Source organism: Lithobates pipiens, unplaced genomic scaffold (genome assembly GCF_037356315.1).
Source record: "Lithobates pipiens isolate NorthernLeopardFrog02 unplaced genomic scaffold, aLitPip1_a1.2 Scaffold_16, whole genome shotgun sequence".
Taxonomy (NCBI): domain Eukaryota; kingdom Metazoa; phylum Chordata; class Amphibia; order Anura; family Ranidae; genus Lithobates; species Lithobates pipiens.
In genome coordinates this window covers 104,472,412-104,484,630 of record NW_027507748.1, presented here as the reverse complement: position 1 = coordinate 104,484,630, position 12,219 = coordinate 104,472,412, and the positions used below count along the sequence as shown (strand labels likewise).

Below are 12,219 nucleotides of genomic sequence, written 5' to 3'. Positions count from 1 at the left end.
TATTGCCGCTGCTACCACTTCCCTACCGGGCCATAGTAAAATGATGTCCTTGACTTTGTGAGGTGATATCTGAATGATGGCTGCAGCTAGAGGCATCATTCAGATATCATTCTTTCCAGCCGGTGATTCTGTGCACCATAAGAACATTCATAGCGGCAGTTCCACCGCTTAATCGTTCTTATAGGCAACGGGAGGGGACTCCCCCCCCCCTCCTGCCGCCATCCGGAGCTTCTCCGGGCTCTCCCGTGCCTGGAGAATCGGCCGGCGCCGGATGACGGCGATAGAAATTTACGGTGACCGGGTGGTCACCAGTCATAACTATGACCGTCAGAGGCCGCGATGTAAACAAAGCCGCGATTGTGGCTGTCAGCATGAGATCAGTGAATTTTTTTTCACTGATCTCATGCTTTCCAGCCTGGAGGAGAGATGTGGGTCTTATTGACCCCGCATGTCTCCATAAAGAGGACCTGTCACACACCATTCCTATTACAAGGGATGTTTACATTCCTTGTAATAGGAATAAAAGTGATCAAAAAAAAAAAATGTAAAAAAAAAAAAAATTAAGTAAAATAAAAATAATAATAATTTTTTTATACGCCCGTCTCTGGAAGCTCCCGCTCAGAAGCGAACGCACACGTATGTAAACGCTGTTCAAATCACACATGTGAGGTATCGCCACGCGCGTGCAACAATTCTAGCACTAGACCTCCTCTGTAACAATTAAAAATTTAAATTAAAAATTTTCAAAGTGTCGCCTATGGAGATTTTTAAGTACCGAAGTTTGGCGCCCTTCCATGAGTGGCAATTTTGAAGTGTGACATGTTAGATATTTATTTACTTGGCGTAACATCATCTTTCATATTCTAAAAAAAAAAAAAAATGGGCTGACTTTAATTGTTTTGTTACTTTTTAATTCATTAAACCGTTTTTTTTTTCCAAAAAAAAAGGCGGTTGAAAAAATGATTGCGCAAATACTGTACGAAATAAAAAGTTCCAATGACCGCCATTTTATTCCCCAGGGTGCCTGCTAAAAAAAAAAAAACATAATGTTTGCGGGGGGGGGGGGGGGTGTCTGAGTAATTTTCTAACAAAAAAATTATGATTTTTACATGCAGGAGAAGTGTCAGAATAGGCCCGGTATGGAAGTGGTTAAAATCCCTCGCACACAGCGGAGGATTGTACCCGCACATCAACGCTGCCAGCCAATCCAATCCATAAAACTACCGTCCGCTCCCACCCACAGCATTTGACGGAAAATCATACCCACCAAACTACCGTCTGAATCCCACCCACAACTCTGCCAGCCAATGCCACCCCCAAAACTTCCTGCCGATCCCGCCCACAACTCTGCCAGCCTATCGCACCCACAGTACTACCGACCAGTCAAACCCACAACACTTACTGGCCAATCACAGCTCTCACCGCTAATATTGTTAATCGGTACTAACAGGAAAACGATTCGCCCATAATAGAGGTAGGCGTGGCATCGGCTGGCGGTTAGATGGATAGTTCCATCCAGCGAGGAGATTGTATCATGTGATCTCCTGGACCGGAAGGGGAAGGTGCGCGGGAGGATTCAACTGGGAGCCGGAAGTCCTTTTAAACGGGTGAGGTGTGATGTGCATTAGATCTCCGATTGTTTCCGCTCACCTTTGTGTATAGTGTGCCTCTCCCCCGACATTGTCCTTCGCTTACTAGTCCGGGGTTACTCATTTACTGACTATGCATTGATAGATAGCAAGAAGCCCGATAGCAGATGTATTGTGTGTGTGACCCCACTGAGGAGTAATATCCCCTCACTTCCTGTGACACCCCTACCAGAGAAGTGGTTGTCACCTGGAGGGCTCAGAGCTATGAGCACATTGTTTCATCTATTGCAGCTTACCAGTCCTCGGATGTGTTGGCTGCATTCCTTTTTCTTTTATCAGGTTTTTGTTCTCCTTTTTTTTTTTTTTTTATTCTTCTTTCTCCTTCTGGTGATCCCGGAAATATCGCTCCTCTGTCTATTCTGCCCTCCCTTCTCTATGGTATCTGTAGAGAGCCATGGTTGTCACCCAGGCTGAACTTCAAGTTGCCTCTGTATGTACCTATTACATGGGGGATGAGTAGTTCACACAATGAAGACAAGGGGTTTTGTACATTCTCCTAGGCCCCATTCACACCTCTGTGATGCAGTAATACGCACGGTGTATTGGCACATGTGTGTTAGCGCTCTAGAGGGGTGTTCTTTTAAATGGCATCACAACACGGCTCTGACATGCGTGTGTTGTAGTGACACATGGGAACACGCTAAGGTGTTGCTAAAAAAGGTGGATGTCTATTTTCTCAGTTTTGGTGTGCCAACCCTTTTCACCTGCATGGATGGCGCGTCTCTGCACCGAGGACCGAGCGATCGAACATCGCCGATGACTCGGTTCTCTCGGCTCCCCAAGCAGAGAGCTGTATGCTGTCAATCAGCAGCTCTCCGCTCTGCTCCTCCTCGCTCACTGGAGTGCTGAACTGTGGAGGGGGCAGAGCAGACGTCTCAGAGGCTGCGACAGGTATCAGTCCAGGCACCAGGTGAATCCGAACTCCCATTGTTGGGGTGACGTAATGTCTGGACTGATTTTTGTGATGTCAGCAGAGAACAGACTTCAGTCCGCTCTCTGCTGAAAACATTTACAGGAGTGCAAAACATACTGCATTCCTGTGATCCATAAGAGAAGTACAGCCAAAGGAGCTCAGGCTGGACTTCTCCTTTAAATTTGGACACGTGCATTCCAGTGTGTTTTTGATGTGTTTTACTGCGTTCCAGTACAGTTCAGGAAAAAAAATACAGCATGTTCTAATTTTTAAAATTTTCTTTGGAACTTACCGCACTGGTCTGAACGATGCTGTTGTAACCCATATAATCTACTATCCATGCATTTCTAATGCAGAAAAAAAACAAAAACACACTGGACTGCATGTGGTGTGAAGTGGCCCTTAAAGCGAACTTACTGGTTTTGACGCTAAAGGTTGTCCTACAATAATGCCTTTTCTGTATTAACCGTTTCGCGACCGGCTCATGCAGATATACTGCGGCAGAACGGCTCTCCTGGGTGAAACCCCGTATGGTATGTCCTACCCTTTTTCGGCCACCAGAGGGAGTGCACACCCGCTGCATGGCGGGGGACCTAATGCATGTGGCTGGCAGGCATGATAAGCATCGGCCACTTGTGATCGTGTGCATGAACGTCAACGTGGGTATTTGTGTGTGGAAACACAAGTCCCTGTGCTGCCAGAGAAGAGGAGACATATCGTTTGTTCCTACAAAGTGGGGAAAAAAGGATATGTCTACTCTCCTAGTCACTCCCACCTCCACACAGTTCGAACACACTGAGGGAACACAGTTAACCCCTTGATTGCCCCCTAGTGTTAACCCCTTCCCTGACAGTGACATTTACACAGTAATACGCTTATTGCGATTTAATTTTTTTTTTTTTTTTTGGATTACAAAAATATGTAGAATATGCATTGGCCTAAACTGATGAAGAAATGTTTTTTTTTTTTTTTTTTTTTTTTTATAATATTAATTATAGCAAAAAGTAAAACATTTTTTTTTTTAAATCGTTGCTCTCCTTTTTTTATTTATTTTTTTAAATATTCATTATAGCAAAAAGTAAAAAATATTTTTTTTTTCAAAATTGTTGCTCCCCCTTTTTTTTTTTTTAATATTATAGCAAAAAGTAAAAAATATTATTATTTATTTATTTTTCATACTTGTTGCTCCCCCCCTTTTTTTTTTTTTTTTTTTTTAAATAGGTACTTTATATAGTGCGTACCACATCGGCCCCTACCCTCAAGGAGCTTACAATCTAAGGTCCCTAACTCCCTAACATACATACTCTTACCACTTTTTCTGCTCAGAAACTGCTTTTTCGCCCGTCCGGGTCAGCAGGTAAGCGTTCCCAGTTTGACAAGGCGCCTGCTTATCCCTGGATTGCCAAATGCGGGTGAGCCAGTTAGTCAGGGATTCCCTTCTCTGGTGGCTGGGGTCTCCGACCCTTTGGTCCAGGAGATCGTTCCTTCCTCTCCATTGAACGGTGATCACAACGGAAGCCAGCCTGACTGGTTGGGGGGGGAAATCAGGCTTTGCCTCTACGCATGGTCAATGAGGCTACAAGGGCAAACACGATCAGAATCCAGATGGACAATGCCACGGCGGTGGCGTACATCAACCATCAAGGAGGAACAAGGAGCTCAGCTGCAGCACGAGAGGTCGCTCACATCCTCCAGTGGTCAGAGCAACACATGCTGGCCCTGTTGGCCATATACATCCTGGGTGTAGAAAACTGTCAGGCGGACTACCTAAGTAATCAGATGCTGGACCCAGGGGAATGGTCGTTACATCCGGAGGTATTCAGGCTCTTTGCCTAAGGTAGGGCACACCAGATGTAGACCTCTTGGCCTCTCTGCTCCATCGGAAGGTGCAGAGGTTTGTTTTCATGACAAGAGACCCCTGGGCGGACACGTCAGGCGCGTTGGTGGCTCCATGGGGGCATTATCGGCTGATTTATGCCCCCACTCAAACTTCTACCACGTCTACTGCACAGAGTGGAGGGCGAGGGGATTCCAGTAATTCTGATTGCCCCAGATTGGCCACTGTTTCCTTGGTATGCCGACCTAGTACGACTGGTGGTGTTCCTTGGTGTCTACCGCTGCGAGAGGACCTTCCATTGCAAGGTCAGATACTTCATCCTGCTTTAACGTCACTGGTTTAATGGCATGGCTGTTGAAAACCAGGTGCTAAAGGACAGAGGTCTGTCAGGCTCGGTAATTTCCACTATGCCGAGAGCACGGAAGTCTTCTTCTCGGAAGATTTACCATCGTGCATAGAAGGCTTACATCTCCCATGTGTGAGGAGATGGGGTGGCGTCCGCGCACTTATTCAGTTTCCGGGATCCTGCTGTTTTTGCAGCGAGAAGTGGATCAGAAACTTGCCTTAAGCACCATCAAGGGACACATATCAGCCTTGGCTGTCTTTTTTCCAATGGCCCTTGGCTACTCACTCATTGGTGAGCAGCTTTTGTGCAAGGGGTTCGACACGTAGTCCCTCCGGTTCGACCACCGCTACCTCCCGTGGGATCTGAATCTGGTGCTATCGGCGCTTCAGAAACCGCCGTTTGAGAATATTTAGAGAGATTCCCTTGTTAATGCTTTCTCAGAAAGTAGTCTTTCTAGCGGCTATTACATCTGGCAGGGGGGTTTCCGATTTGGCTGCCTTGTCATGCAAGTCTCCCTACCTGGTCATCCACAAGGATGAGGCGGTTCTACGTCCGCAGCCCTCTTTCCTTCCAAAGGTAGTTTCGGTATTCCATCTAAATGAGGACATGTGTTACCATCCTTATGTCCTAAGCTGACACACCCGAAAGAGGTTGCCTTATGCCGCGTACACACGGGTGGACTGTATGGCCTACTTAGTCCGCCGAAACACATTTCAGCGGACAGTCCGCTCGTGTGTGGGCTTCAGCTGACTTTTTCAGCGTGCAGTCTGGCGTACTAAGTATTTCGGATTTTTGGAAATTCTGTCCGTCGTACTTTGGTTTCAGCGGACAATCCGCTCGTCAGTAGGCTAGTTCGACGGACTAAGAATGGCGCATGATCAGAAAGGATTTACATGGCGGAAAGGTGCTTTGCTGTGTATTGGACTTCCTATTTCTAGTCCCGTCGTACGTGCTGTACACGTCATCGCGCAAGCTTTCGACGGACTGTTTGTGCATCCGTGTGTGGTCAAGTCCGTTCAGTCGAAAGTATGACGGACTGTCCGTCGGATTGTATGACGGACTAAGTACGCCATACAGTCCGCTCGTGTGTACGCGGCATTACATTCCCTGGATGTGGTCCGGGCTTTACGGGTGTATCTGTCTGCTACGGCTCCCTTCCGGAAGTCAGACTCTCTGTTTGTCTCGTTGGCTGGTACGAAAAAAGGTCTAGCGGTCTCGTCATCCACCATTTCTCGGTGGATCAGACAGATCGTGGTTCAGGCCTATACCTTAAAGGGGCGGATGCCCCTTTTCCTGTGACGGCTCATTCCACCAGAGCAATTGGGACCTCCTGGGCTTTCCGACATCAAGCGTCTGCCTCCCAGGTGTGTAAAGCGGCAACTTGGTTGTTCGTTCACGCTTTCACTAAGTTCTACAAAGTTGACGTAAGCGCATCAAGCGAATTAAAGGAGCTGTGTCCATCAATGAACAAAAGAGAAAATGGGATTTTTGTACTTGCTGTAAAATCCTTTTCTCTGAAGTTCATTGACGGACACAGCACCCACCCCTCCTATTTATGTTTGTACTGCTTTTTGATGAACTGAGCTGCAGGAAGCAGGGTGAGGGGTTATAGCCAGGACTGCCCCCTGGGCAGTGCTGTGCAGTCTTGCTGTTTATACATGTGTTACATGTTCTGCCTAGTCCTCTCCTTAAGGTGGCATGATGACCCTAAGGTCAAGAAAGTCAATGACCTTCAGAGAAAAGGATTTTATGGTGAGTACAAAAATCTCATTTTTTTTTGGATCCTTTTTAAATCATAATGATAACAAAAATCACTCAATTGGCCCTGATAAGAAGTTTACATCCCCTGGAATGTTTGGTACCAACACAGAAGGTGGCACACACAGGTTAAAATGGCAATAAAAGTTAATTTCTCACATCTATGGCTTAAAACCACAATTGGTGTTTGTGTCAATGAGTTTGTTAGTTCTCACATGGATGCACATGTGATAATAAATGGCTTTGTGTAATCACTATATTGACTAAAAGACAGTTTTTTGGCATGATCAGTTATTCTTTCAATATAAATGTCACAATTTCTGCCGGGGTATGCAAACTTTTGAGCAGAACTGTATGTTGAATAGCACAGTGCTTGTGCTATGTCATATTTCTCCTCCTATTGTGTAAAAATAAATAAATAAAAAAACCTGGTTGCTGCTGCCAGTTCCTGTGTCCCCCTGCCTGCGCTGACCATGGTAATTATGGCTGCTGATCACGTGGTCCATTTACATGCCTCCATCATCTGCTGCTCTGCTCTGACAGTCTCCCACCCCCTGTCAGCGTGAGAGCGGCTCTCCTGCCACCCCTCCCGCTGCTATTCAGCTGCATAGTGCAACTAATATACAAGCATCCCCTTTGGATTAGGCTGCAATTCACAAGTGTGTGTTTTTTTTATTTAATTTATTTTTTATGAAAAGGCTAAATACCTTTCCTCAAACCGCCGGCCCCGATCTATGGAGAGGAGAGGGAGGGGCCAAGATCCCTCTGCACAGGAGGATCATGTGACTGCACAGCGGTGGTGTGAGAAAAGGTGTTTTAGCCTTTTTCATAAATAAAATAAATACAATTAACCACTTAAGGACCGCCGTATTGCCATTATACGTCATCAGAATGGCACAGGCAGGCACAATCGCGTAGATCTACGTGCCTACCTTCCAGCGGGTGGGGGGTCCGATCGGACCCCCTCCCGCTGGGTACGGCGGTCCGTTTCCCTCCAGCAGCGATCCGTGATGAGGGGATGGCCGTTGGTTTTCGGCCACCCCCTCTGGATCGCTCCTGGCCAATGACGAACTTCCTCCCACTGTGTATTGTTTACACAGGAAGGAGGAAGTGATGTCATTCTCCTCGGGGCGGTCTTTTTGACCGAACTACGAGGAGAAGACTAATAGTAAGTGTGCACCAACACTACACTGACATGTAGGTACACACAGGTACACAAACTCCCCCCCCCCCAGTCACAGTGTCACTGATTGCATTGATCATTTCTTTACTGATCAATGCATTCAGTGTCAGTTGTAAAAGTAAAAACTGTCAGGGCAGTTAGTGTTAGGTCCAGGGTAGCCCCCTATCACCCCCCAATAAAGATTTAACCCCCTGATTGCCCCTAGAGTTAACCCTTTCACCCCCTTTTGCCAGTGTCACTAAGCGATCATTTTTCTGATCGATGCAGTAGTGTCGCTAGGTAGCTAGTTATTTTTTTAGGTTTACCGCCAGGTTTTTATAGCGCTAGGTACCCCGATATACTACCCAATAATGGTTTTAACATCCTGATTGCCCCTAGTTAACCCTTTCACCCCCTTTTGCCAGTGTCACTAAGCGATCATTTTTCTGATCGCTGCATCAGTGTCGCTACTGTCGCTAGGTAGCTAGTTATTGTTTTAGGTTCACCGCCAGGTTTTTATAGCGCTAGGTACCCCGATATACTACCCAATAATGGTTTTAACATCCTGATTGCCCCTAGTTAACCCTTTCACCCCCTTTTGCCAGTGTCACTAAGCGATCATTTTTCTGATCGCTGCATCAGTGTCGCTACTGTTGCTAGGTAGCTAGTTATTTTTTTTAGGTTCACCGCCAGGTTTTTATAGCGCTAGGTACCCCGATATACTACCCAATAATGGTTTTAACCCCCTGATTGCCCCTAGTTAACCCTTTCACCACTGATCACCGTATAAGTGTTACGGGTGACTCTGGTTAGTTTGCTTTTTATAGCATCAGGGCACCCACCATTTATTACCCAATAAAGGTTTAACCCCCTGATCACCCGGCGGGTGATATCAATTAGGTTTTAGGGTCAGGGTCTGCGTCGCCCCAGGCAGCGCTAGGTTAGTGCCAGTACTGCTAACACCCACGCGCAAAGCATACACCTCCCGTAGTGGTATAGAATCTGAACAGATCAATATCTGATCTGATCAGATCTATACTAGCGTCCCCAGCAGTTCAGGGTTCCAAAAAAACGCATTGTTAGCGGGATCAGCCCAGATACCTGCTAGCACCTGCGTTTTGTCCCTCTGCCCAGCCCACCCAAGTGCAGTATCGATCGATCACTGTCACTTACAAAACACTAAACACATAACTGCAGCGATCGCAGAGTCAGGCCTGATCCCTGAGATCGCTAACAGTTTTTTTGGTAGCATTTTATATTTAAATCCGGAAGGCAGTGCTTGGTTTTCGGGGTCCAGTACGTGGCTAGGCTCCCAAAAAGTCCCCCCCATGTGGTATCCCCGTACTCGGGAGAAGCAGCAGAATTTATTTTGAGGTGTAATTTGACTTATGCCCATAGCATGTGTGAGCAATATATCATTTAGTGACAACTTTGTGCAAAAAAAAAAAAGTTTGTAATATTCCCGCAACTTTTGGCAAAATATAAAATATTCCATGGACTCAACATGCCTCTCAGTAAATAGCTTGGGGTGTCTACTTTCCAAAATGGGGTCATTTTGGGGGGTTTTGTGCTATTTTGACATTTTATGGCCTTCGAAACTGTGATAGGTAATGAGGAGTTAAATCAAAAATTTGCACCCTTAGAAATCCTGAAGGTGGTGATTGGTTTTCGGGGTGCCGTACGTGGCTAGACTCCCAAAAAGTCCCACACATGTGGTATCCCCATACTCGGGAGAAGTAGCGGAATATATTTTGGGGTGCAATTCCACATATAACCATGGCATGTATGAGCAATATATCATTTAGTGACAACTTTTTGTAAAAAAAAATTTTTTATTTTTATTTTTTTGTCATTATTTAATCCCTTGGGACAAAAAAAAATAAATATTCAATGGTCTCAACATGGCCCTCAGCAAATAGCTTGGGGTGTCTACTTTCCAAAATGGGGTCATTTGGGGGGGTTTTGTGCCATCTTGGCATTTTATGGCCTTCAAAACTGTGATAGGTAGTGATAGGTAGTGAGGAGTAAAATAAAAAATGTATGCCCTTAGAAATCCTGAAGGCGGTGCTTGGATTTCGGGGTCCCGTACGCGGCTAGGCTCCCAAAAAGTCCCACACATGTGGTATCCCCGTACTCAGGAGAAGCAGCAGAATGTATTTTGGGGTGTCATTTCACATATGCCCATAGCATGTGTGAGCAATATATCATTTAGTGACAACTTTGTGCAAAAAAAAAAAAGTTTGTAATATTCCCGCAACTTGTGGCAAAATATAAAATATTCCATGGACTCAACATGCCTCTCAGTAAATAGCTTGGGGTGTCTTCTTTCCAAAATGGGGTCATTTTGGGGGGTTTTGTGCTATTTTGGCATTTTATGGCCTTCGAAACTGTGATAGGTAGTGAGGAGTTAAATCAAAAATTTGCACCCTTAGAAATCCTGAAGGTGGTGATTGGTTTTCGGGGTGCCGTACGTGGCTAGACTCCCAAAAAGTCCCACACATGTGGTATCCCCATACTCGGGAGAAGTAGCGGAATATATTTTGGGGTGCAATTCCACATATAACCATGGCATGTGTGAGCAATATATCATTTAGTGACAACTTTTTGTAAATTTTTTTTTTTTTGTCATTATTCAATCCCTTAGGACAAAAAAAATAAATATTCAATGGGCTCAACATACCCATCAGCAATTTCCTTGGGGTGTCTACTTTCCAAAATGGGGTCATTTGGGGGGGGTTTGTACTGCCCTGCCATTTTAGCACCTCAAGAATCGAGATAGGCAGTCATAAATTGAAAGCTGTGTAAATTCCAGAAAATGTACTCTAGTTTGTAGACGCTATAACTTTTGCGCAAACCCCAAAATATATACGCTTATTGACATTTTTTTTACTAAAGACATGTGGCTGAATACATTTTGCCCTCAATGTATGACTAAAATGTAGTTTATTCGATTTTTCTTATAACAAAAAGAAGAAAATATCTTTTTTTTTTCAAAATTTTCGCTCTTTTTCCATTTATATCGCAAAAAAAAAAAACGCAGAGGCAATCAAATACCATCAAAAGAAAGCTCTATTTGTGGGAAGAAAAGGACGCAAATTTTGTTTGGGTGCAATATTGCATGACCGCCCAATTACCAGTTAAAGCAGCGCAGTGCGAAATTGGAAAAAGCCCTCTGGTCCTTAAGGTGTTTATTGGTCCGGAGCTGAAGTGGTTAAACACGCTGCTGTTAACCACTTACCGACCAGCGCACGACGATGTACGTCCTATTTTTGAAGAGGGATGTCTCGGTAATGGCAGCAGCTGCTGCCACAACCGAGATATCCATCTCTTCAGGCGCCGGTCGGCTGTACGATAATGGTGGTCTCCGTGGCAGATTCACCGCGAGATCACCGCTATCGGCGGCGGGAGAGGTGCCGCCCTCCCACACCTTCCGCCGCTTACCGGAGGCGATCGGGTCCTTTTGCTAGCTGGGTATGGAGACGAGTGAGGCTAAGATGGCCCCCACTCGTCTCTATACCATAGGAGGGTGGAAGCGACGTCAAAACGTCACTTCCGCCCATACCTCCTTAACCACTTCAGGACCGCCGTATTGCCAATGTACGTCAACACAATGGCACAGGCAGGCACAATCACGTAGATGTACGTGCCTGCCTTCCAGCGGGTGGGGGGTCCGATCGGACCCCCTCCCGCTGGTTACGGCGGTCTGGTTCGCTCCAGGAGCGCTCCGTGATGAGGGGATGGCCGTTGGTTTTCGGCCACCCCCTCTGGATCGCTCCTGGCCAATGAGAAGCTTCCTCCCACTGTGTATTGTTTACACAGGAAGGAGGAAGTGATGTCATTCTCCTCGGGGCGGTCTTTTTGACCGGACTACGAGGAGAAGACTAATAGTAAGTGTGCACCAACACTACACTGACATGTAGGTACACACAGGCACACAAACCCCCTCCCCCCCCAGTCACAGTGTCACTGATTGCATTGATAATTTCTTTACTGATCAATGCATTCAGTGTCAGTTGTGACAGTAAAAACTGTCAGGACAGTTAGTGTTAGGTCCAGGGTAGCCCCCTATCACCCCCCAATAAAGATTTAACCCCCTGATTGCCCCTAGAGTTAACCCTTTCACCCCCTTTTGCCAGTGTCACTAAGCGATCATTTTTCTGATCGCTGCATGTGTCACTAGGTAGCTAGTTATTTTTTTAGGTTCACCGCCAGGTTTTTATATCGCTAGGTACCCCGATATACTACCCAATAATGGTTTTAACCCCCTGATTGCTGCCAGTTAACCCTTTCACCCCCTTTTGCCAGTGTCACTAAGCAATCGTTTTTCTGATCGCTGCATTAGTGTCGCTACAGTCGCTAGGTAGCTAGTTATTTTTTTAGGTTCACCGCCAGGTTTTTATAGCGCTAGGTACCCCGATATACTACCCAATAATGGTTTTAACCCCCTGATTGCCGCTAGTTAACCCTTTCACCCCCTTTTGCCAGTGTCACTAAGCGATCATTTTTCTGAACGCTGCATCAGTGTCGCTAGTGTCGCTAGGTAGCTAGTTATTT

At 45.9% G+C, this 12,219-nt stretch overlaps 1 protein-coding gene across 3 annotated transcripts in view; it reads left to right on the top strand.

The window, feature by feature from the left end:
* The first annotated feature begins 1,456 nt into the window (after positions 1-1,456).
* Positions 1,457-12,219, top strand: part of LOC143981934 (uncharacterized) — a 64,262-nt gene continuing 53,499 nt past the window's right edge. For all 3 annotated transcript variants that reach the window (XR_013274383.1, XM_077480189.1, XM_077480190.1), the window contains exon 1: positions 1,457-1,607. The gene's annotated coding sequence lies outside the window, so the exon portion shown is untranslated. The remainder of the gene's footprint in view (positions 1,608-12,219) is intronic.